General features: G+C 38.9%; 1 protein-coding gene across 9 annotated transcripts in view; it reads left to right on the top strand.

The window, feature by feature from the left end:
- Positions 1-24,417, top strand: part of RNASEH2B (ribonuclease H2 subunit B) — a 798,611-nt gene that overhangs the window by 569,549 nt on the left and 204,645 nt on the right. For all 9 annotated transcript variants that reach the window (XM_079902671.1, XM_079902668.1, XM_079902673.1 and 6 more), the window contains one exon: positions 10,385-10,554. The gene's annotated coding sequence lies outside the window, so the exon portion shown is untranslated. The remainder of the gene's footprint in view (positions 1-10,384; positions 10,555-24,417) is intronic.

Here is a 24,417-nt window from a genome sequence, read left to right as displayed (position 1 = left end):
AGGGTGTGGACATCTTTGGGGGGACGTTATTCAGCCTACTACATAGTGAGTGGGACCTGAAAAAGTCAGAGGATGAGAAGCTGAACAGAGCAGCCCATGGCAGCTGAGTGAGAAAGCGGGCAATGATGGAATCAATTGTACTTCCACTGATGATACAGCTTGTTTCCTGTGAGGACTCCAGGGAAGGCATCTGGACTTGGTTCGCCTGGACTGGTGCTTTACCTAAGAGAAGCATCAGGAGCCACAGGTACGCAGAAGAATGAAGTTAGAGGTGGACTACAGGAAGCCAGGGGCTAAGGGGAAGTAGTAGCAGCCAGTTAGAGGAGACACCTGTGCTGGGAAACCACAGTGGGAGCTCCCCAGTGCCCAGGGGAGGTATTTCTGAGGAATGCTAAAGGTGTCTCATGAGAGAAAACCTCAGCCTTCAGATAACGCCACACCCAGATAACTCTCTCGAATGACAACCTTGCCATTCCTTCCCACTGCTGTTCCAGTGCTGGAGGATCCAACGGCAGCGAATGAATCAAGAGGAGTAGGAGACCAAGGTGGGGGGAGAGGTGAGCCTGCCCACGCCACCACTTCATCCATGCTGGCCTCCTGAGGCAGGGCTGAGCTGGAGGAGGGAGGAAACTTCCAACTGAGTGAGCAATTGAAGCTTCTGTATTAGACCGAACTGGAACTTCAACATCTCAAAACACAAAGTATTTGTTAATACCTGAGAGCGACATACAAGTTATGGATCTGCCTAGGATCCCAAAATGGGAAAACAATGTCATCAGTCAGTTGTAACAAAGAATAATGTTGCTTTCTGCTTGCTCTTGTTTAATAGACCAGATACATAAATTACCCAGCCCCTCTCTAGCAACCTCTAAGATCTGATTACCAAAACTATCTCAGGGAAAGGACCACGCATCTCCATTAACAGGAACTCAGACCCTTGTTGAGTTAAAATGTTTGGTTACACTTTAATGATTTCAGTTGCAAAGCCAGAATACTGAATTTTTATGTGATATATTATTTATGTGAAATAATGCCTTGTTGCTACTGTATTAAACAAAAATTCTCTGAGAACTGACATTTAAAGAATATTTTAACTAGTCAAGAAGGGCTGACATTGTTTGATCTGTGATCCTTGGGCTACTTTTTTGTGGCATCATGGAACAAGCATTCTAGACTAATTGTTCTAGAATTGGGTCTTCTGCTAACTATATACACATAGGCAGATCATTTCACCTCTGTGAGCTTCAGTGTAAATTGGTTAACAGGAATGTCTGGCCTGCGCATCTCATGGTATTATAGGGAGAATCAAGTGTCATAATGGTCATGAAAACATATTTCTAAATTTTAATCTCTCTCTATATAAAGGTGTTATTAGTAATTGAGGATTTCTATATATTCCATAATAGGTAATACATTTTTAAAGAAATCTAAGATTGTTTAATGGACTATTAATAGTCCATTGTGTAATAGTCTATGCTTAATGGACTATTTCTGAAAGGACACGTAAGAAACTGGTAACAGTAGTTGCCTTCAGGTATAGACTTGAGTGGTGGGGAATAGAGAGACTTATTTTTCACTCTATTCCTTTTTGTACATTTTGAATTAATACCATATGTATACATTATGCGTTCAAACAAATAAAATTTAACAATAATTTGAGATACTTAAGAAAGAAGATATATGTTTATTCTTAATAATAAACTGAGTATAATCGAATCTTTCTGTAAAAGGGCTTTTTAGGGTCTGTAATGCTTCAGGATCAAATGAGATGATTTAGTTAATGCAACCAGCACAGAACTTGGCACGTAGTAGGTGTTCAGAAAGTGGTAGTGCCCTTTCTCTTGAGGTCATCCTTATGACTATCAACCTCTGGTGAATTAGCTATACACAAGGACATAGCTCATGGGGTGCTGGGTATTAGAAAGTTTATTGGATTTTACTAGGATGTTGGACACAGATGGTAAGTAGGACTGTCAGAAAGTTGATGAATCATCTGGAAAACTAGTGGGAAAAGGTGAGTGAAGCCAGAAACAGGCCAGAGAGGGCAAGGAACAAACAGGTCTAGAGAAAGGCAACTTCGCTCATTATATCATGTAACCTGCTTTTCAGTTGCTGATGTTTCCAGAATATTAAGTGTATTTTGCAAATTAGAGTTATTCTAATCTTCATGGTATTAAATGGTCATTAAATAACAAATAGCTTGATATCTCATTAGACTGTGGAATTTTTTTTCAAATTTATTATTTTATGATTAGGAGCAGTGAGTCCATAAATCAGAACACTTTATGGGCAGCTGTAACACCTAGCCCTAATGCCAAGACTGAGATTCTGATAGCATAGCTATTAAAAATGAAGACTCCTGAAAGACTGCAATTCCTGCTAACAGGTATGCCCAAAGCAGCCAGACACTATGTCTCCCTTTTTGTTTTAATGTAGCTGCATCGATTCTGCTATCCTGTCACAAAGCAAGAACCCAGAATGACCTTAGGTAGCAGGCAAAAGGAAAACAAAACAAAATTCAGAAAAGCTATCCCGTATAGAAATCACCACTGATGTTAAGGCATTACTGATACTGTTGAGGTGACTGTGGGACAACTTAGAATCTTACTGCTCAGAGTGTGGTTCCCAAACAGCATCATCAGCACCACTGAGGAGCTTGTTCCCAGCGCAGACTCTCAGGCCCTCCCCCTGGACCTTCCAAATCAGAATCTCTTGTTTCACAAGATCCCCAGGCGATTTCTATGAACGTGAAAATTTGAGAAGCCTGGATTTGAGTGTATCAATGTGTTTTAGGTGAAAAAGATCCTAACTGAAAGGCAGCATTCGTTTTATCTCAGTAAGGAGAAATAGTCAACTTTGGATTGTTCCATGAGAATAAATAATTAGTAAATAAATTCAGCCAAAAATATAACATGGAGTCACTTTCCAAAGAAAGGCTTTGGGACAGTAGAATCATCTGGGGACCATGGGAATTGAAAGAAGGAAATAGACAGGAAAAGAATAAGCTCAAAGATGGAGGCTATAAGTCTTGGCAAATGATTGAATGTAGAGTCCAGTCTCTCCAAACTGGTGACTAAGAGAATGTGGAGGCTTTTCACTGAAGAAGACAATCAACTAACTAGTGAGATACCAATCAGACAAAGCCCCCATTTATAACCAAGGACATTTAAAACCTAGGATATTTTCTTTACAAGATTGTCTATTCTTTGAATCAGTGATTCTGTTTGACACCAAGCATTGCTTTTACTGCCCCCACCATGGATGCTTGATTTAAAAGACTTCATCTTTCACTCTCCATTTGTTAAGTAAGGATATTTTCCCCACTTTTATTCATAAAAGTGCTATTGACCAGTCTGAGATAATGTGTGTTCCCACTAGGGTTGCTATAATTTCAGCGAAAGCAAAAAAACTTAATAACTTAATTGGTGTATACACTTTCCCATATGTGGTTTTGATTGGAAAATAACTCAAGAGTTTACTGAAAGTGTGACTGTGAATAAGAATCTACTGCACACCTGAGTGAAAGTTCCCGGGGCTGTAGGGGAAGGAGAAAAACGGAGGACAACAGTGGGAGCAAAATTAAGAGAAAGTTTTACTGTCTCTGTCATGAGCGCTTCCCATTAAAGAATTCAGTTAAAGGAAACAGGCATGAGCATATATACTTGGGAATGCACAGACCCGTCCCACTTGTCAACAAACCAAGGAAACAATAGACATCAGCCACCAACTGGTGACTCTTTATTTTGACTCTTGGTAATAATAAATTAATGGAAAAAAAATTCTGAAATATCACTTCCAATGTGGAAGACGCTCATCATTCTAATTGTAGGGGACAAGCTGTAATCTACTACAATGATTCATTTCTCTCGGAAAGTCCCTGTATAATAAGCCAGACTATTAGGACACTAGCCAGCTTTATGTTAAATTTTTGGTGGTTTAAGGAATTTGTTATAACAGATGACAGTTCTGATAGTGGAAATTTGCCTGCATGTAGCCAAAGTCTTGACCTCTTAAATAAATTTTCAGTTGGCAGAAGACGGGATTTTCAGTAAGGTTTTCAATTAACAAAAAGTTAAGACACTTTTTCTTAATGGAGTAACTTTTAAAGGTGTGCTAACTAGATAAAAGAGAGTTCCACGTGGGTAAGTTTAGAGAATAGCATAGCAGCTGATATGTGTGGGTGATTATTTGGGTCTCAGCTTGAACAAACAGAACAACTTTTAAAATCTCCGTTCTGTGTGCAAGTCTAGGTGAAGTCATCTCAGATTTGAGTCATGCTTGTGGGTTTCCACGTGTTACAAGGACCAGGCGAATATGCTACCATGGTTCAATATTAATAGGAGTTAATACGCGGTTTATTTAGCAAGTTAAAACTGTTCCACATTAGACGGGACTTTACAGCAGTTTTATAAGAAGAATGGAATGAACTGAGTACAGTCACTTGAATTAGAATATCTTTTATATTCTCTGTGTTCCCACGGAGCTGATCACAAACCTGGAGAAGCATGCTAGAACAAGCAGACCAGAAAATGAAACTCTTCTCATTTTAGCTTTGTGAAGTAGGCACAATTCAAAGTGTTAGCCTCAAGTATCTTTCTGTGCATTTTCTGTTTTATTTTCTTCCTTTCCTTCTTTATAAGTCAGCCAAACTTTGTAAGGTCATTAAAAAAGGGACTTTGGCAAACTTAATGATGAAATCAGGAAAAAATTGGGCTGGAAAGATCCTTTGAGTGAGTCAGATCTAGTGCTGTGTCTCCTGGCACCTGACATCTCAGGACTGTGGGAATCAAATGTGATGATGTGTGTGAGAGCACCACTAAAACACAGCAGGCAAGCATGTCTAAACATATACATTATTTTTATGAATATGGCACCAGACTATCCCAGATTAGTAGAAAGTTTTGTTGTTTAAAATAAATTCTATTTCCATATCCACCCTAAACTTATCTATCTACCTCTAATCATATAGGACCATTCCCTCATTCATTCCTTAACAGAGAAGGAGAAGAACTGGTCACAGTCCTCTCTATATAGTGAAACCTACTTAATCTGACAAAAGGAATTTTTTTAAATGAAGAAAAGTAACTCCCTAAAAAAGAAAAAATAAGCTAGAAAAAAGTGAGCAAACAACTGCGTGAACCAGGATAGGGAAGCCTTTTCTAAGTAACATTATACCAAAGGCAGGAAACTTAAAAGAAAAGATTCATAGATCGGTTGTATATAAATTTTGCACATTTGCATGTTAAAGGCCACCATAGGAGAAAACAAAACTCAAGTTATAAACTGGGAAAATAATAATATTTGTAACTAATATGGACAGAAAAAAAATTAGGTTATTTATTTGCTATATTTATTGCTATTGTTATATTTGCTGTATTTATTGCTATATTTATTTGTTACTACCAAAATATCACTAAAATGAAAGTAAAAGAATAAAAATAATACAAAATTACAAAGAGAATGAAAGAAGAGCCAATAGCAGCCAAGGGATAGCGACAGATTTTTGAAAGATGGAAAAATCAGCAGAGCTGAACAATCTGAGCGCCAAGTACCTGCAAAGGAAATGAAATGTGAGCCAGTCTCGGCAGAGCAACACTAGGAGGTTCAGGGATGGGAAGTACCAACTAGTGTGGAGGGCAGGGGACTTCCCTGGTGGTCCAGTGCTTAAGAATCCACCTTCCAATGCCGGGGGCACGGGTTCGATCCCTGATCAGGGAACTAAGATCCTACATATTCTGAGGTGCGGCCAAAGGATTAAAAAGTGTGGAAAGGAGAATAATTTACAAGAAAAATGCAGTATCCAGTAGTACGGTCACTGTTTCCAAAACCACTAGAAAAGAAATGCAAATTTAAAAAGAGATCAGGACTTCCCTGGTGGTCCAGTGGTTAAGAGTCTGCGCTTCCACTGCAGAAGGTGCGGGTTTGATCCCTGGTCAGGGAACTAGAATTCCGCATGCCACATGCACCCCCCCCCCCCGCAAAAAAAAAAGAGATCAGTACCGGATGGAAAAGGCTTAAAATACACTATTCAGCATTATATCCCTGACACTCTTCTGGGTCTCCCAGAGAAAGTAACAGATAAAACAGAGTCCCACTGCAGGAATGCAGACCCTCACTACAGGGAGATCAGCAGGTGACTGGGAAAGGTTAGCAGGACCTAGGACTTTCTTTTTCTTTCACTCTTGATTTCCGTGAGTTTTCCCTCAGCAGCAAAGCATATCATTTGTCCTCTACTGTGTGACAATGTGGAATATGTCCCAGACCCTGACACCCAATGGGATGAGCCAGACAGGACTGACCTGGCACAACAATAGAGACCCAAAATGATAGTAATGCAGGGTACGGTATGAGTGAGTTTATTCAAGAGGACTCTTTAATGAAAGATAAAAAAAGAAGATAGAACTTATACCTGAGTGGGAGGAGACAGAAAACAAACAAATATTGTTTATGTCAGGTGGTTACAGCTGCTAGTTAAAGAAATAAACAGGGGTTCCTATTTTCTGTGCTGTGGTCATGGAAGGCCTCTTCCTTCAAGTAGAAGAGACCTGAGGAGGTGGGGAGCTTACCCCTCAGTTTTCCGAGAGAAGAACAGTCCAGGCAGAAGGAATAGCAGGTGCAAAGACTCTGAGCAGGGAGAGTGCTTGGCTTGTCCAAGACCGGTAAGTAGGCCCTGGTCACTGGAGCCACAAGATGTGGGAAGGAGTGGTAGGAAATAAAGTCAGAGAAGCGGCCAAGGTCATGTGCATCCTTGTAGACCATGATAAAGACTTTGGTTTTTATTCTGAGTGAGACCAGAAACATTCAGTATTCTGAGGAGAAAAGTGGTGGAATCTGACTTGTATTTGACAAGGATTACTGACTCCTGTGTGGGACATGAATTTGGGGGAGAAAGAACAAAAGTAGGGAGACCAGTTTGGAGACTACTGACACAATCCAGGCAAAATACCATGGTAAGGGGTATAAAGTGGTGAAGGAGGTGAAAGAGGTAAGAAGTGGTCAGATTCTGGATACATTTTCAAGGTTGGGCCAATAGGACATGAAGATGAATTGGATGTGATGTGGGAGAGAAAGACAAGATATTTACAAGATATGGGGCCTGAACAACTGGAAGGATGGAGCTGCCACATATTCAAATAGGAAGACTGTGGGAGGAGTGTCTGTGTTGTTGCAGGATGCAGAATCAAGAGTTGGATCTTGGTCTTACTGAGTTTGAGATGCCTATCAGACATCTGAGGAGAGCTGCTGGTAGTCAGTCTGGAGTTCAGAAGATGAGTCAGGACTAGACAAACCAGTTTGCTCAGCAGCAGCCAGAGGATGCTTATTTTGAGCCATGGCACTGGGTGAGCTTACTCGAGAGTGAGGGTAAATTCAAGGTCTGTACTAGTGGGCACTGAAGCACTTAGAGTTCCTACATGTTAGGAATATAAGGAGGATGTAACTGAGAAGACTGGAAAGGACCAGTCAATAGAATCAAGAGTGAAGGTAGATCCAGCCAGGGAAGGAAAACCAAGAGAGAATGGTGTTCCAAAGGCAAAATTTAAAAAAAAAAAAAAAAGGTGTTTTGAGATGGAGGGAGTGAACAATTATGCCAAGAGCTGCTGATTGCCCAGGTAAGATGAGGACCAGGGCTTGAGCACTGGATTGGGCAAATGAAGAGCAGGTTTAGTGCAGTGGTGGGGAAGGAAGCCTGTTCACAGTGGGTTCGAGAAAAATATGAAGGGAAGAAGTAGAAATATAAGTAAAGACAACTGTTCGGAGTTTTGCTGAAAAGAAAATTTTATATTTACAAACAGCACTCATCTCTACAACAGGGGTAGTCTGGACTGACGGCATGTACAGTATATAAGCTTCAGTCTTGTTAACACAATTCCCAGCGCCCCCATTGGCAATGACTTTGAGTCTCTGCCTGGTGCCAGCAGTGGCCTACCCTGCCTCCAGTGCCTCTAAGTATGAAGTGTATGCAAAGGGAAGCAGCCCGGGGAGGAGGGAATCTGGGTCCCAGCCATAGCTAGCCAGACACATGGTCTTGGGCAAGTCACACACTACCTCACTAGGCTGTGATTTCCTCTCCTGTCTCTTTTTGCTCTAACCTGCTTTGATTCAGAGGGATGTGCACTGTGTACTAGTTTGCCAGATTCTAGGGAGGGTGAGAGGCTGTACATTACTTCCAATCCAAGGTTTGGTTCTTCCCTCCTTCAGCCAGCAAAGGTCCTGTGGGATGTGGAGAGATGGTCATTGGAGGCAGGGAGTTGCGGCCCTGAGGCTGGACCTCAGCCCCAAGCCCAGGCTGTGACTGCTCCAAACCCAAGGTTTTTAAATGCAAAGAGTTAGCCTTCCATGCAATTCAGAGTAAAAAGTCAGCCTCTATAGCATAATTGAGCATTTTTGTAAGTTTAAAAACAGAAGCCCTCGCACCTAGAGCCGGTGCTTCGCAGCAGAGAAGCCACCACAATGAGAAGCCCACACACCGCAACGAAGAGTAGTAGCTCCCGCTCGCCACAACTAGAGAAAGCCCGCGCACAGCAACGAACACCCAATGCAGCCATAACTAAATACATAAATAAGTAAATTTATTAAAAAAAAACAGGTGCTAGTAAATTTAACAAAGAGAAGGAAGGGACGCCAGCAGTGAATCAGAAGCTCTGCTCAAGTCTACTCAGACCTGCTGGTTCAGCAGCTGGAACTGATCTGACTAGATTGAGTTGAACAGTTTGACTCACTTTTTATATTTATTTTTATATATTTTCTGTACTACATCGAGTGGTAGATTTTTTTTTTTTTTCACCAAGTCAAATTATTTTACCAGTTTGGCATGTAGCCTATGAATATTAGCAAGTAACACCAATCATTACGGTCTTTGTCTAGACTTCTTAGTTTTGGATGGTTTGGGTTGGAAATGCATTCCTCTTCTCATTTATTTATCATATATTTTCTAAGCATTTTCTAAACATCAAGTATGTGCTAAGCATTACCTTAGGCCCTGAGGATACAAAGATCAAGAGTGTGTGGTCCCTGACTACAGGAGGCCCATTGTCTTATAGGAGAAGGAACCAAAAAGTGTGGTCAACAAGCAGCCTGATAGCCAATGTGCTTCTCACTCCTGTCCTGTGGCCTGGGATTAGGTGACATGGTCCTGCTGTCCTCCTAGGTGCTTTTAAACTTGTGAGGTCCCAGCCCGGCTCACCCTCCCCAGCTCAGCACTCGTTTTTTTTTTTTTGCCTCCTTTTACCATTCACCTGGGCAAAGTTCCCAACCCTTTCCCTACTCTCCTAACACCGCCACCCACCTTCTCCGAAGACAATCTACCTCTCCAACAGCTTTTCCCGAATCTATGTGGGAATCAGCCAGCATCGTTCTCAGCACTCTCCCCCTCCCTCTTTGTATATAGCAAAGGCTTCCATTTAACTAGAAAGACATGTTTTTTTACTTAAATTTCCCTTGAAAATATAAATTAAGGGTAAAAATTGCATTTTCAAATCACAAAAGTTTTTGCCAAAATCCAAAATGTTTGAAAAAATAGATCAAGAGGCTTTCTTAAAGCATCAGGTTTTCCCATCTGTGGTTAGATTTGTGGATCACATATGAGGCCCTTTCATGCGTGGATGTGATCATTCCAAGAGCCTTCTGGCTGGGTCTTTTATTTCTCCAGGCAGGGGTGGTGCGCCATGAGGGTGGGCTGAGTACCTGTGGGTCTAAGCAGTAGTTCCTAGTGAGGGCTGTGACCTTGAACATGTTCCCTAACTCCCTGGGTCTCAGTAAATGAGGATGACCCCAGCTTAGCCCATAACTGAGCCTGGAGATTTCATGTCTCAGGGCATACTGAGATTCTTGGATGAAACATGGACTCCCCAATTAATCTTTTTCTTATCAGTAATAGGGAGGAGAGATGGGAGGTTGAATTATCTATATCCTTAATTTTATAGGCAAGTTCAAACACTGAGCTATGTTTTGTAAGACAATGTTTTCAGCACTGTACATTTTGAACATCTGCTGGAGATGCCCAACAATGTGGGGCAAAGTTTCTAGCTGGTAATGGAATGAAGACCTTCCTCTCCTGAGCTATAGAATGAAGGGCTATGTCCTCTAAGGGCAAGGGATTGGTATTATTGCTATGCTGCAGCCTATAACCTTATGAGTTCTGTGGTATTTTTTTGTCCTTAATATGTTAATATGTGCTAAGTGTTATCTGAAGGAGAGTAAGTTGTGTGTGTATGTGTGAGCTGTACCTTGGGGTCAAGTTAGACTTTGAACTCAGTGTCAAAGCTGGCCCTGGTCCACTCTGTTCAAGGACCAGGGTTCTTCTCCCCGCTTTGAGACTTCTTAAAATGTAATGTACTTATAAACCACTGGGAATCTTGTTAACATGAAGATTCTCTTTCTGCAGGTCTGTCGTGGGACCTGAGATACTGCATTTCTAACAAGCTCCCAGGTGAGATGGATGCTGTCTGGCCTGGGACCACACTTCAAGAGCAAGCCTTCAAAATGCACCTGAGGCTGCAGCTATCGGTGCTTCGCAGGACCATACCACCAGCCTTTAAGCAACCGTGGCCACAGGTACACTTCTCAGGAGATGGGAAGAAGGTAGTCCTTGGGTAGGAAAGGAATCACATTAGCCTGAGCTTTGGGAAAAAGGAAAAAGAAAAACAGGAAAATGCAGCTTTTTCCAATTACAGATAAGAAACTAGTTGTTTTAAAGAGAAATGAGAAATGTAATAGACTAAAATCGCAGTACCCTATGTAAATTCTAGGAAATATTGGTCCTATGGGATGTTAACAGGAGTTGTGTGCAAAAGCAGCTTCTATGCTCAAATGAGTTCTAGAATCTAGAATGTAAACACCGGGTTAAACAAAGTTTAATAGGTTTTCTTACCGCAGAACTTTTCAGAGGCTTTTATAAGTAAATGTGCCTTGTAGATCTCCAAGAAGGACATAAAGCATGCAACATTCTCCAAAAGTATTTTCCAAGGAAACCCCTAATTTTTTTCAGGGAGGCTAATAGGACTAAATCTCCGTGGAATGCTCTTTGGGAAAGGGTAGCATAAGCTCGTGCCCAGAGTCAAGTGCATCGACTGTCTCACTTCTTCCTTCACCTGCCCTAGAGATTACAAAATGGAAAAGTGGTTGTTTTCTCAGATTCATTTGCTGATAACTTAGCCATTTTTTAGTACGCTCATGGATCCACAAACATCTTACCGTTATTTATTTTTTTTAACAAATGTCACATAGTTTTTACAAGAGTCAGGGCTGAAATGTAAAAATCATAACATCTGTTCATCTCCACATTATATCAAGACTGAAAGGTATTCTTTCCCTACTGTTTCCTCTCATTGCTGATAGAAGGGTGGAGGGTGGGAGTAGAAGAAAGGTAAGTAGAAGAGTATTTAAAACGGTAAGAGGAGGGCATCGATTTCATTGCATATCGTCTGTAATTAGGGAAGCCTAGAAGGCTTGATTTGGTTAAACAGGTTTGAGTAAGCTTTAGAATTTCTCTTTGACATTCAAGAGTTTGTCTGGGTGGATAGCAGGAAAATATAGGATAATTAGACATGGAGGTCGATGCCTCCTCCAGATTTTGCTGAGAGGTCTGCATACTGGTGAGTATTTAGTTGCCCATAAAAGTCAAGACACTTTCTGAAAGTGAAGCAGGCAACTGGAATTTCTGTATTTCTGTTGCAAGCAGGCAGGAGAAGCATTTCACATGGTTATAGCCACAAACCAGTATGCAGAGAGGGCATCCAGTTCACTGAATGGCTGCATCCTCAACCAAAATTCTCTTAATAATCCTTGGGGAAAATTCGATCCAAGGGATGGAGCAAATGAAGTGGGGTGTGTGTGTGTGTGTGTGTGTGTGTGTGTGTCTGAAGTGGTAGGTGGCTGGGATTGGAGATGAGTATATTTATGAATTAAATAAAATAATAAATACTGTACTTAAATATAGTAAAAGTGGAAAATCATCCCTCCCCAGTGATAGCATTTTCCTCCCCACTGGGGAGGTGTTGGATATATCAGAGCTGGCAGGGTAGGGCCTGCATTGTTGGAGTTGCTAAGGCGACGGCCTCACTGGCCAGAGATCAAGCCCAGGCAAGCTCACAGTTCAGCGTCTTATGAGCTCTTTCTTATTCTAAAATATTGCAGTGATAATTGCTAAGAATCATAAACAGACGAAAGGAAGGTTATCTGTGTTTGTCTTTTCTTCCTGCTTAGCCCCTTTCTTCACATAATGCCCTTTCCCTAATTGTCTGCACAACTTAACACCAGTTACTCCCAAGTACAAAGCCAATGTCCATTTTCCAGAATGAAGAAAAAAAACAGGTTTGCCAACTTGAACATATAAACCTTTAGGCATCTAAGTGAAATAGTTAAAAATCTACTTACAATATTTAACTTATTAATTTCCACATATGTGTATGAATTGCATAAAACTGAAAAGAAAATTATATTCACTCAATTTGGAAATATTGCTCCACTCTGACATTTCATGAAGCAATGTGATTCAAATGTGTCATGTGTATCTTGGCTGTCGTGAGTGTGCCATCATTAGAAATCCTGTTTGATCTTTTAACAGTTTTCCCAAACACGCTATCTTCTCGGACACCCAAGTTTGACAACACAGTCATTTTTAAATCCAGATGTGATGCTATCACATGAAATTTTATCCCATACCATAAGTACCCATTTCCACAATATTAGGACAGACTTTTCTTTCTGTAATTCATCATTTATGGGTTAGTGATCTCTGTGATGTGACCACTTACTGTATTGCCTTTTAAAAAAACATGTCTACAATGACATACAATACTTGAAAGGATGAAGTTGACCACCTAAAGGAAAGATGATTACACTCTGTTAAATGTCTCTGACTCGTTTTTATTAATTTCAACTTAATTCTATTAGATGACCTAACAAAATAATTTTAGTAACAACAATAGCTGACACTTCCTGAGCCCTTAGCATTTGCCAGGCGTTGTTTAACCAAGTTATGCACAGTAACTTATGTAAGGGTCTCAGAAAGTGGAAGATGAGGTTTCCTGAGCAGATACAGCTGTGGACCAAGTGAAAATGTCACCCACTCTGAGTGTGGAAAGCATCACCCACAAATCATACAGAATGGTTTCCACTTATATGTGCATTACTGCTGTTTAATCACCTGGTTACCACACACACACACACACACACACACACACACAGAAAATGGCCACCCTCTCCTTTCCCCACAGGGAAATACGAAGACAAGATCTTAACAGCATGCCTTGTTTTAGTTTAGTGGTTCTCAACCATGTCTGCACATTAGAATCATCTGAGAAGCTTTTAAAAAACACTGATGATGCCCAGGCTTCACCCCAAAACAAATAAAGCAGAATCTCTGGGATGGAGTCAGAGCATCAGAAGTCTTTAAAGCACCACAGCTGATTCTAATTTATAGCCAGATAGAGAACCAAAGTTTTAAATTAATAAACATAAACCGAAGGCCCTCATATCTCTACCTAGATAAAGAAAATAGTCTCATATCTCTGTCTAGGAAGTTGGGAAGTACTCACTATACTCTTTCAGTATTCTGAAGATTTTCAACAGTTCTGCGTTATATGAATGCCTGGTTGCACTTTGTTTCCCTTTCTGTGCTTCCATCCTTCCTTGGCCCCATCCTTTAAAATACCCACCTCACCTGTGCACTTAGAACATACCAAGTTCTCCTGGACTAATAGCGCCACCCAGAGACTGGTACAGGGAATTTATCTCCCCAGCAGCTCCTTCCCACTCACCAGGGGGTACACTCCCAATTCAACTCTGTACCCTGCTTGCCTACACTCACACACACAGATCTTCCAGTCTTCAGTTGATAACACTAGAGACATTCTCCTTCTGATATGGCAACTTTGCTTCCACATTATTATTCTAATAAAGCCCACATAACAAAGTAATAATAACTTCCTTTTTGACCTTATATCATACATTGTACCAGGCATTATACATAGCTATCATTTATGCCTGACAACAAACCTAAGAAAGACTCATTTTGCAGATAAGGACTCTAAAGTTTGGAGAGAAAAAGTAACCTGCTCAAGATCACCCAGGTAGCAAGTAGTGGATCTGGGGATCAAATTCTGATATATCTGACTGGAAGTTCTGAACTTGACCATTACCATAAGCTCCAGCTTCACTGACATGTAACTTGTACAATTGCACAGGGCCCTGTGCTCAGAGGACGTCATGCTCAGTTTAGTGCTCTCCATCACTGTCTTGAAATTCTTATTAATTTCTGAACAAGGAACCCCACATTTTCATTTTGCACTGGGCCCCACAAATTAGGTAGCCAGTCCTATTCCCCAGGCTATGTCGAAAATTAATAAAGGCCAGTCACTCCATTTCCTTTGGTAACCAAAACATACTCAAAACATGGCCAATTTAGGGGGAAAAAATAACATTTAAAACAAATCTGTGAACTTGAAGATAGATCAAAATTACCCAATCTAAAGAACAGAGGGGGAAAAGATAAAAGAAGAGGAAGGAGAAGATGAAGAACAACAGAACAACAGCAACAATGTCTCAGGGACCTGTGGTCCAAATCAAAAGTTCCAGCATATATGTCACTGGAATTCCATAAGGATAGAAAAGAATGGGATAAAACAATTATCTGAGGAAACAATGTGCAAAAATTCTAAACTTTGGTGAAAGATACACATTTACAAATAAAAGAAGTTCAATAAACTCCAGCCAGGATTAACATAAAGAATATTACACCTCTGTCTACATGAGATAAGCTTTACATCTAAAGACACAAGTAGACTGAAAGTAAGTGGATAGGAAAATATATTCCATGCAAACAGTAAACCTAAGAAAGCTGGAGTAGCTATGTTAATAGCTGATGAAGTAGATTTCAAGACAAAGAGTTACCAAAGTAATAAAGGGATGTTTCATAATGATAAAATATCCAATTCATTGGTAAGATTTTTAGATATAAATGTGTGTATGTGTCCAATAACAGAGCTTCAAAATACATGGAACAAATAATGACAGAATTCAAAGGAAAAAGAGACAATCCCACAATAATAGTTGGAGAGTTTAACACCCCTTCCCCAGACATTGATAGACCAATTAGACAAAATAGTTCAGTAAAGACATAAAAGATATGAATAACATTATCAACCACCTTAACCTAATTGATATCTATAGAGCACATCATTTAAATTAGAATAGAATAGACATTTCTTTTAAGAGCACATGTTCACCAAGAGAGACCATCTGCCTGGCCATAAAGCAGGTCTCAACAAGTTAAACATTTAAAAATCATGCAGAGTATATTCTTTGATTACTATGGAATTAAAATTAGAAATCAATAACAATGAGATATCAAGAAAAACCCCAAATCATTGGAAATTAAATGACACTTCTAAATAATTTATGAATCAGAAAATAACTTATAGGAAAAATTAAGAAATATCTGAAACTGAATGAATATAAAGATATTAAATTTGTGAAATACATCTAAAGCAGTTTTTAGAGGAAAATTTATAGCTTTAAAGATTTTTTATTACCAAAGAAGAATGGTCTAATATTGATGATCTAAGATACTACTTCAAGACAGAAAAGAAGAGCAGAATAAATCCAAAATAAGTAGAAGAAAGGAAATAATAAAGATAAGAGCAGAAATCAAAACATTAAAAAACAGGCAATAGTGAAATTTTACAAAGCCAAAAATTGGAAAATACCAACAAAATTGACAAATACCTGGTTAGACTGAGGAGGGGAGAGGGGAGAGAGAGAGAAAGGAAGAGTGAGAGACAGAGAACACAAATTATTAATATCAAAAATGAAGGAGGGATTATCACTACAGATTCTACAAATATCAAATGGATAATAATAAGTAATTAAATAGATATTGCCAAAAATTTAACAACTTAGATGTGGTGGACAAATTTTCTTGAAAAATACAACTTACCAAATCTGACACAAGATGAAACTGAATTTTTGAACAGCGCAAAATCCAGTTTAAAATTTGAAGTTGTTATTAAAAATATTCCCAGAAAGAAAACTTCAGGGTCAGATGGTTTCACTGGAATATTCTATTGAACATTTAAGAAGTTGGGGAGCAGGGAAAACGCCAGCTTTACACAAAATCTCTCAAAAAATAGAGGAGGAGTGATCACTTCCCAACTCATTATATGAGACCAGGAAATCCTCAATACAAAAAACTATCGAAGAAATTAAAAAGCAACAACTGCTAAAACCAATATCCCTCATGCACATAAAGCAAAAATACTTAACAAAATATTAGCAAACTGTAATCATCAAAAAATAAAAAAAGATAACTTATTGTGACCAAATGGGGTTTTTCCTAGGAACTCAAAGTTTGCTTTAACATTCAAAGTTGAATCGATGTAATTCACTACATTAACAGAATAAAGGAGAGAATCCATATGATCAGTTCAATAGAAGCAGAAAACTATTCCACAGAATTCAACACTCCTTCATGATAAAAATTCTCAGCAAACTTAGGAATAGATGGAAACTTTCACAATCTGATAAAGGTAATCTCTAAAAAACCTGTAACTAACATCATATTTAATGGTGAAATGGTGATTAATATTTCCTCTTTAAATCAAGAATAAAGAAAAAAAATGCACAATCTTACAACCTCTATTCAGCATTGTACTAAAGGTCCTAGTTAGGTAAGACAAGAAAAGAAAAAGAAGGCATGAAAATTGGAAAGGCAGCAGTGAAACTCTGTCTGTTTGCAGAGGACATGGTTGTTTATATAGAAAGTCTTAAGGAATTTGAAAAATGACTACTAGAAATAATAAATTAATTTGGCAAGTTTTTAGGATAAAAGGCTAATGTACAAAAATCAATTGTATTTTTAAAAACTAGCAGCAAACCTTTGCAAAGTAAAATAAAAACCATTCCATGTGCAATAACATCAAAAAATATTTGGGAGTAAATGTGACAAAACAGCTATAAGTCATATAGTAAAACTATAAATATTTCTAAGAAAAATTAAATAAAGACTAAATAAATGAAGAAATATATACCATGCTCAAACATTGAGAAACTCAATATTTAATTGTTAATTCTCCCCCAGTTGATCTATAGATTCAGTGTAACCTCATTCATAATTCCAGCAAGATTTTTATAGAAAATAACAAACTGACTCTAAAATTTATCTGGAACGTCCAAAACAATCTTTTAAAAGAAGGACAAAATTAGAGGATTTATAGTACTTGACTTCAGGATTACTAAAAGCTACTATGCAACTGGCATAAGGGTTGATAAATAGAGGGGGCCAAGGGGAAAAAGGATCTCCACCTCTACCTCACATTATACGCAAAAATTAATTTGAGATATTCATAGACTTAAACATAAAAGCTAAAAACACAAAGCTTTTTGAAACAAACATAGGAGAATATCTTCATAACGAGAGTAGGAAAAGATTTCTTAGATAATACAAAGTAGTAACCATTAAAGAAAAAATTGATCAATTAGACATCATCAAAATGGAAAAGGTTCCATTGAGAGATACCATTTAAAAATTAATTGGCCAGCCACAGACTAGCAGAAAATATTTTAAAATTCATATCTGACAAAGGAGTAATATACAGTAAGTATATCTATCTCCTCCATGGTAATAAAAGAGACAAACAACCCAATAAAAATGGGTAAAGGACTTGCACAGACACCACATGGAAGAAGATATATGAAGGACCAATAAGCACATGAAAAAGTATTCGGCATCATTAGTCATAAGGGAAATTCAAATTAAAACCACAATGCAGCTACAAACTCATTAGATACTAAAAATTTTTTTTTTAAACTGAAAACAGCAAATGTTGGCAAGAATACGGAGCAGCTGGTACTCTCATATCAATACATTGTTGATGAGATGGTAAAAAGGTACAAAGAGGTACAGCCACTTTGAAAAAAGGTCTTACAGTTTCTAATAAACCAAAACACATATCTACACTACAACCAGTAATTCTCCTTGTGGACATTTTTCCAAGAAAAATGAAAATATAAATCCACAAAACAATTTGTACACAAAAGTTAACAGTGACTTTATTCATAACAGTAATAACCAGAGAACAGCATAGGTGTCCATCAACAGGAGAATGGATAAACTGTGGTATATTCATACAAAGGAATACTACTGAACTGGTCACTCAGAAAAACAACAGATATCAGAAAAACTACAGATAAATGCAACAATGCAGTTGAATCTGAAACACATTATGTTGAGAGAAAGAAGCCTTGTGTAAGAGTACATATTGCATGATTCCATTTGTATGAAGTTCTGTAATAGGCAAAACTAATCCGTTGTGAAGAAAATCAGAATACAGGTTTCCTCTGGAGAGATGGGGAGAGGGGTCACCTGGAAAGGGCATAACCGAACAGGTTGGGATAATGGTCATTTTCTGTATCTTGTTGGTGGTTTGGGTTACGCAGGTTGTATGCATTTGTCAAAACTCATCAAATAGTGCCCTTAGGATTTATGAGTTTCATGTTATGCGAATTTTACCTCAAGAGAAAAAAAATAGCCTTAAACAAATACTAAACTCTTTTAAATAAGTAATGACTCTAGTTTATGATACTCATACTGAAACATGTAGAGGACAATGTACTCAGGAATGCATCTTACTCTGAAATGTATCCAAAAGTTGACTGATAAATAAATAGAAGGATTGATAGATGGATAGATGTAGATTTAGAGGAAGTGATATAACATGTTAATTTTAGAATCTAGATGGTGAATTTTTGCTATAAAATCATTTCAACTTTTCTATAGATCTGACATTTTTCATAATAAAATGTTGGGAAAAAAACCTCAGTGGTAACCACAACAGTTGTTTAGAACCTAGGCCCACAAAAGATTCTTTTAGGGAGGAATATTTTATCACTGACATTGTTTGGAATTGCCAGCACATGGTGATAATAAAAAGCAGATTGACTTTCAGTTGGGTTTATTATTGTTTTTAAATTCTCAACAGCAATGCACACCCTTATTGCCTGCACCCATGGTGGGCCCTCCTACTACACTGCCCTGGGTACATGGTTAGTGTCATACAGTTGGAAAAGCACATTGACAGGAATCAAAGCCAGATCTGTCTGATTCCAAAGCTCCTTCCATGCCAATAAACTCTTTCCACATTATCCTGCTAGCTATGCTAAAAATTATACAAAGATGAGAAAGTCATAATTCTGGCCTACACGGAGATCATAGTATAGTAGAGACAGATCCATACTTAGATGTTTCTAATACAAGCTGCTGGAGGAAAATGGGAAAGCTTCTTAGAAGAACTGTCTCAGGTGTCATTTGCTCCCTACTTAAACCCATTTGGTATTGTTCCATAGTTCATAAACTCAAGTCCAAAATCCTTAACATGGCGTAAAAAGATCCTCCATGATCTCAGCCCTTTCTACTTCTCTGTCTTCATCTTGGGCATTTCCCAGTAGGCATGCCTCCAAAAATAACACACACATACACACACACACACACAGACACTACTCTGGCCATACTGGCCTGCTTTCTGTCCTCTTCATCATTTTCCTTCCTGCCTTGTGGCCTTACCTAGGCAGTGCCTTCTTCCTGGAATGCTCTTCCCTTATTTCCTCCTCTCTTCCCACTTCCCACTTCACCTAGACCAATCCTATTCATTCTTCAGGACTAGGACAAAAGGCTGTTTTCTCAATAAAGTCTTCTCTGATTTTTCAGGCTGAGTGGCCTGGCTTCTCCTTTAAGACACAGGACAACATGTCTTATGTAAATTTGGATACCTCATAGAATCCAGGATAGTGTGATCTGGAACCGTATTTGACTTGTTTCAACAAATCTTTGTTGAGTGAATAGAACTGAATGGCTTATTAGGTGAATCCATGAATGAATGAGAGGCAAGACTTTAACACCCAGTGATAAGCTGGAGATGGAGGGAAATACCGTACACACAGAGGCAGAACTTTGAGCCAGATTCCAGAGTGAGGAGGAATGAGAAGAGATGCAAAGACCTGGGTGTTGGGTACTTTCTGAGATGTTTTTTTTTAATGGAATTTTTAAAAATTCAAGAAGCTCCTGTGCTGGAAACCTGGCCAGGAACAAGACGTAAACTACATTTTGTAAGAAGCAGGTAAATTAGAGGCATTTGGGAGAGCCTGAAAAATGTCTCACCAGCCCTGTCTCTAATTAGAGTTTCTGGGAATTGTTTCTTTTCTACTATATCTCACAACTCCAAAGAGACCAAAACTGGGATATGATCAGGTCCCTGGGAATTCCCACTCATTAGCGTAATCCCATCCTACCTAGTCTTTTTTGGCCAAATGCTTGGATGTATGGTGACCCTAGACTCTCTCTTCAGGGCACGTGAAGCTTCCCAGAGAAATGATTCTAAATGCCTAGAATTTCTTATTAAATCAGCGAGTGGCTAATGGAAGGGTATGTAGAGAGAGAAAGTGTGGAGAGGTGAATTCTGCCTTGTTACTGAGACCACACGGACTTCTCATTGATTTTTGCTCCATTTCGTTAGTCCTGACTGGAACATGGAGGTGCACTCAGCAATTTAAATGTTCCTAAAAGAGCTTGAAAATGTATGAAGGGCTTTATTCCCAAAAATTGCTCACACAATTTTTCCTGCACTATTTAGACTTCCATTTATTGATCCCTTGGTATGTTCCATTCTAATGATGCACAAATAGGAAAAGGATGAACACTACAGCAGTACACACAACGACCTTGAACCGTAATAAAGTAACGGTAAACCCTTCTCTCAACATCTGGAGTCCTGTAGGCAAATTTCCTATAAAGGAAATGAAGAAGTTATTTTAAATCCATGTCCACACAAAGATTTACAAACCATAGACTTATTTTTCTCAATCTTTTGTTAGGTTTCTCTGTGACTAAATCTGAATTTCAAATTCCTAGTGTGTGTAAAGTCAGGATATTAGCCTAATAGAGTTTTGCCTACCCCCATAACAGACAGAAAGGACATTGCTAATCAATCACAGAATCTTTTGCAGCCCAGCATACCAGGCAGTCACTACCAATCAGCTGGAGATTGCACGTTAGTTGAAATCTATTTGTTGCCCTGGAACTAGGAGATCTCTTAGGCTTTCTATAGCTCATCTCCGAAAGCTGTGATTCTAAACCCCTAACCCTAATCCTAACCCTAACCCTAAAGCATGCCTACACAAAGCAATAGTCCCAAATACAGAAGCACATCAATCTACAAACTTTTCAACTCAGGAGTTTTCATAGATACAAACAAATGAACCAGAGCAAAAATGTATCAATTCTATTGAGAATCCTATATCATTACTTGGATCTTATGAGTAAATGGACATCCCCAACCTTTTTTTGACCTTATCTGCTTGTAAATGGAAAGACTTCTATAAAACACATTTTCTTTCCATTTTCCTCCCCACCTCCTCAATTCTTCCTGAAGGCATAGAAACACTTAGAATAGCCTTACCCACTTTGGGTCCTTCAAATCTCTGCACTCTGGGCAGCAGTGTCCCTAGCACTACCGGCTTCCCCATCAAAATCTCTCTTGGGGAAGATCTCTCTCTCTCTGGGAAGTCAGTTGAACTGAGGTATAGATGATGGCTAAGGTCTGAATGATCTCCTCTTAACATATTTGTACTTTATTAGGGACAATATTCCAAGCCAGAGGAATGCATTTCCAGTTGTAGAACTGTTTTTTGTTTTCCACTTAGAAGGATTAGAAAGTTATATGGGAGAAGCAGCAAGGGAAAGGGCCTTATCAGTCCCCCTAAATGATCAGGATACCTAATCCTCCTCCTCAAACACCAGCTTTTACTTCCATCTATATTTGCTCTTTAAAGTACCTGGAGCATCTTTTCTGAAGATACAGTTTATGAACCACCTACAAGAATGCCATGGGTGTTTGGTAAATATTCAGATGATTGAGCTCTATCCCTGAACTAAAAATCAGAATCTTTTAGGGTAGATCTCAGAAATGTGCAGGTCATCAAGTTCTCCTTCCCCATCGAAGGAATTCTTACACAGAAATACATTTGAGGACAACTGTTTCAAAACAAAGGCTCACCAAGTTAGGCTACACGAACATTTACACTTTTCCTGTTTTCCTGTTATTTCTCAGCAAGCTTGTAAACCGCTTGAGAGCAAAGACTATATCTCATACCTTAAAGAATTCCCCAGAGCTTCACGTACCTCATATTTTTAATGATTTTATATTTTGAGCAATGCTTTCCCGATTTATATCATTAAAGAAATAGCATTATCTCATTAGAGACCATGAGAATTCAATGAAATGGGCATTAATCATATTATTTAAATTATGTATGAATTAAGCAAGCATCCAAAAAGACAGTAACTCATTGTCCTTTGTCCGTTTTATGAATTTTTTTCTAGTGTTTGCATGAGAGCCAAATGCACAGTGCATGCAAATCAAGTGTGGCATGCTCTTTGGTGCACTGCTGTGATCTGATTATATTTTGGAGCCAAAATTATTCTCTCCAGAATTGGAAATCATGATCTCACGTATAGATGTTTCCTTTCCACACAACTTCATGAGTACATCTAGTTAGTTAAGTGAATTTAAGCAATATTTGCTTTGCCATAGATGTTCAAAGAAATGTACTTAATATACGCAAAATGTAGTTATTGAATATTTTCTCAGAATCTCCATTTTCTCCATTGGTAAAATGGGTAAACAATGCTTGTCCCTTTGTGGGGTTGTCAGGGAAGTTAAAGTACCAGAGATTTTTAAAATTTTAGATCAGGAATAGTAGATACAGATATGTTTGTATTTTTAGATCATCTGGGAAAAAATGCAACAAACTGATAAAGGAGCAAGACTAAAAACGATTTGGCCTTTTTTGTGTGTGTAAAAGGATTTGGTGGAAAGTTTATTGTTCTCCCCTTTGAAAATGAAGACTTTGGCCCTTGCTCTTTTTTTTTTTTTTCTTTTTTAAAGTTTAAAGAAACCCTTTAGGGTTTTTTATGACTTCAATAACCACCCCAGGTCCTTTAAAGATCAGGCAACACCTTCAGCTTGCCCAAGGAGTGCGTATTTCTTGGAGAGGGGAACTCCATTTAAAGGCTAACAGAGGAAGCCACACTCAGGATTCAAAGTCTAGGGTTAGTATTTAGTGAGGTTTGCAGCCTGTTTTCCTTATATGGTGATGACTGAAGAGAAACTCCCAACCCCAAGGCACAGAGATTGAGCAGCTGCAACGCTGATGAGGTGGGCCTGAGATCAACTCGGTCATTGGTCTGTATAGACCAGAGGCCAGTAAACTTTCTGTAAAGCATCAGATAGGAATTGAGCTTTGCGGGTCATATGACAAGTTGCAACAAGTGAACTCTGCTGTGTGTGAAAGCAGCCACAGACAATAAGTGAAAGAATAAATCAAGTTGTGTTCCAGGGAAACTTTACTTACAAAAACAGGCGACAGACACACAGGCTCCAGTTTGCCAACCATCAGTAGAGACTGTGAAACCCTTCTCCCCGGGTGAGAAAGAACTCCAGCCCTGGCAGAACCTGTGTTTGGAAGTTCAGGGTCATTCAGGATGCACCCCTCCATTCTGTAAAAGGTGGCAAAAACTTCCTACCTCAAGGGCTGCAAAGTAGCCGATTCAGTTGGTTTTCATAGGGTCTAATTATTTCCTGCCTTTGGCTGAAATTTGTTAGAGAGAGAGAGGAGAGAGAAGAGAAAGAAGGATAAGAAGTAAATACAAAGGGAAACTGCATTATACAAGGAAATTGACAGATTCTGGTGGACAGACCCCTGAGGCCAGAGCAGGTTTGCTGACAGGGCAGCTAAGACAGAAAAGGCGGCTAAACAGTGGCCCAGTGAGGGTCTTTTAAAACAATGGACATACCATGTGAAAGACTGAGCACGTGAGGTTAGTGGTTGAGAGTACAGCTTCTGGAAACAAACAGACCTAAGTTTTAAATCCTGGTTCTACCATTTACTAGCTGTCTGATCTTGAGCATATTTCTTAACCTCCAAGCCTCAGTCTTCTCATCTGTAACATGGGAATAAGAATACCTTAACTTGCAGGATGTCTGAAAAGAATAAAAAGTACGTTGAACCTTTAACACAACGTAAGTGCCCAGTAAATGGAAACCACTGTAATAAATGAGGTTTTGAGCAGGAAATTCATATTGAGAGCAACTAAAAATTAAAATGTGATTAGTCGCAGGTGAGTGAAAAACAAAGCAGTAAACTCAAACATCGTACTTCTCTTCTAGAATTCTGTTTTCTAGGTCCATTCATTTTTTATTCAGCAAATGTTTCTCACCACTTACTATATTCTTGGCACTTTACTAGTTTCTGGGGTTACAAAAATGAACAAACTTTCGTCACGTCTGACAACAGAAAATTGAGAGGGCCTTAGTGGCTGTACTTGTTATTAAGCTATTGTTTTTGAGTTGCAAACCCACCCCTATA

Source organism: Stenella coeruleoalba (assembly GCF_951394435.1).
Source record: "Stenella coeruleoalba genome assembly, chromosome: 18".
In the NCBI taxonomy this organism is placed as follows: domain Eukaryota; kingdom Metazoa; phylum Chordata; class Mammalia; order Artiodactyla; family Delphinidae; genus Stenella; species Stenella coeruleoalba.
Note: the sequence above shows the minus strand (reverse complement) of the source record. Positions and strands in the feature narration are given on the sequence as shown.